Raw genomic sequence first — 2,100 nt, forward strand, 5'->3', positions numbered from 1 at the left:
GAGAGAGATTATCACTAACACAAGATTGGGTTCAATCTCCCCCCCTGGATAAGTGTGACCCCTCATACCACCCATCTATATTTATATATATTGAGGCTCTCTTTCAGATCCAACTGGTTAAATAGAAGACTCTAGTCAAATCACTTTTTTGGATATCAATCCAGAAAAGGTTCAGGCTGCTTGTAAATATCTCTCCCTATGTATAAATAAAGCTATTTCACTTCAGTAGAGCAGGGAGTAGATGACATCGAAGAAGAGCTCTAGAAAACAAAGGAAGAATTGTAAACACTTACAACAGTCAAACATAGAGTAAACTTGGGAACAAACACATTTAAGAAATATTATTGATTTGTAGGCGAGGGAGCTCTCTCACAACTCAAACAGGAAAAAGTGCAGATGCAGTAGGAGATCAAGACCCTACAAAAGAAATGTACAGATGCTGAGCTACAAAGTGACCATCTGTTAAGCTAGCACATGTTTACCATCATGGAGTAGCATGAAGCTCAGGCAAGAAATGATAGAGAAACTCTACCGGTTTTACAAAGTAAAGTCAGTGCTCTGGATCCACTAGATGATGCAAAAGTAAACAAGCTATCCGCCACGAGTGAAGTCGACACATATGAACTTGCATTCAAGAGCTTATGGATAGTCTCTACGCAGGTTACCTCAAGGAATTCAAGGAGATTATTCAAATGACATGATGTCCGGGTGTCCTCCGACAACAATAGCAAGATGATGAATCTAGAGCAGGTGAATCTGGCGGAGAAGTTGAAGGAGCCGGAGGAGCTCAACCTTTTGGAGAAGTTGGACAAACTTAGTAGAAAGCCACAGAGATAACTCAAGAGCAATCCGCAGGGAAAGGTAAAGACTATCGAGTTGGTCCATCAAAAGATCCGGCATTAAACCAACTTAGAATGCAGTATGTTTTAATTCAAGAGCAAGCTAGAGCCTTTTACCATAATGCGGAGCAGTTCAAGAATGAAGCTGAAGCGATAAAACTAGTGAATCAACAAGTGGAAGAGTGAAATGCCCAACTGGAAGATTTGGCAACTTAGGATTCGACCAGATTGAACAAATTGAATGGAAGAGTATAAGTCAAATCTTCAAAGACTGCAGGAAGAGTACAAGAAATATTAAAAAGCAAGTGACGAAATGATAAAGGAGCTCTGGAGGTCTACAGATTTTAGAAAATGAGTTACATAAATGCTCCATATGTATACTTAAGGTAGTGGAAACATTGCAAACCAGTGACTTACCTGTACTCTCGAAATCATGGCGACGGCTGTTGCAGAAAATAGTGGCACATTTCAGCAAACTATTGTGCCACACTAAGCCAGCAACCACTGTATGATCTGCAAGACAAAGCACGAAATACTCTGGAAGATTTAAAGAATCTGCACAGAAGGCACAAGGGCAATCTTCCAGAGATGTGGGTCGTGCACAATGCCGAGGTGCCCTTACCTGACTATATGGTCAGAGTAACTAGCCCGAACTAGAGGAGCAGAAAGAAGAAGCACAGGAAGCTGATAATCCAGAACATTCTTTTTTAGATTATTTACAATCTCTGTAAGATTCCTCCCTCCAGCTTTTGAGGTGTAAAGGTGTAAGAACCTCCCCTTCTGTTCTTGTAATTATTCCCCTCTCTGAAATAGAAGAAAGATCTTGTTTTACCCTATTTTGACCTAGAGAGAGAAAATATCTAGAGAGAGATAATCCAAAATTGAGATATCTTTAGATATTAAAATCCTTCTAGTGTCTAAAATGGTTTCCCTTGAAACAGAAGTTCAAAATGAACTTTCCAATATGCATTAGGAATCAATTAAAAATGATATAAGGAACCTTAGCCTAAGGGTCTAGATTTTCAAAAATTTCTGGATTACGGTCCAATTAAGGTTCCTATGGACCAACAGGATTAATCCAAGTGTTGTGATGAGATAAATCCAAAGAATAAAAGAAAATACCCAAAAATGAGTAAATGCTCACATAAGATGAAGAGTTGACCGAGTACAAGGTTTATTAGTTAAAAATTAAGAGATATTACTATTAAAAAAATGAGATATTTTGGAGAAATGATGAATTTTTGATACCTTGGTAAGGAGG

General features: G+C 38.5%; 1 long non-coding RNA gene across 1 annotated transcript; it reads right to left on the reverse strand.

The window, feature by feature from the left end:
* Positions 1–315: 315 nt before the first annotated feature.
* On the reverse strand, positions 316–1,672 carry LOC147631530 (uncharacterized). The gene is made up of 3 exons (XR_015267310.1): positions 1,462–1,672; positions 1,257–1,352; positions 316–1,110 (listed from the first exon to the last, which is right to left on the reverse strand). It is a non-coding gene; the product is annotated as an uncharacterized LOC147631530 (long non-coding RNA).
* Between the last annotated feature and the right edge of the window lie 428 nt (positions 1,673–2,100).

This window comes from Cibotium barometz, chromosome 14, assembly GCF_041138505.1.
Source record: "Cibotium barometz isolate CiBa-2024 chromosome 14, ASM4113850v1, whole genome shotgun sequence".
Classification (NCBI taxonomy): domain Eukaryota; kingdom Viridiplantae; phylum Streptophyta; class Polypodiopsida; order Cyatheales; family Cibotiaceae; genus Cibotium; species Cibotium barometz.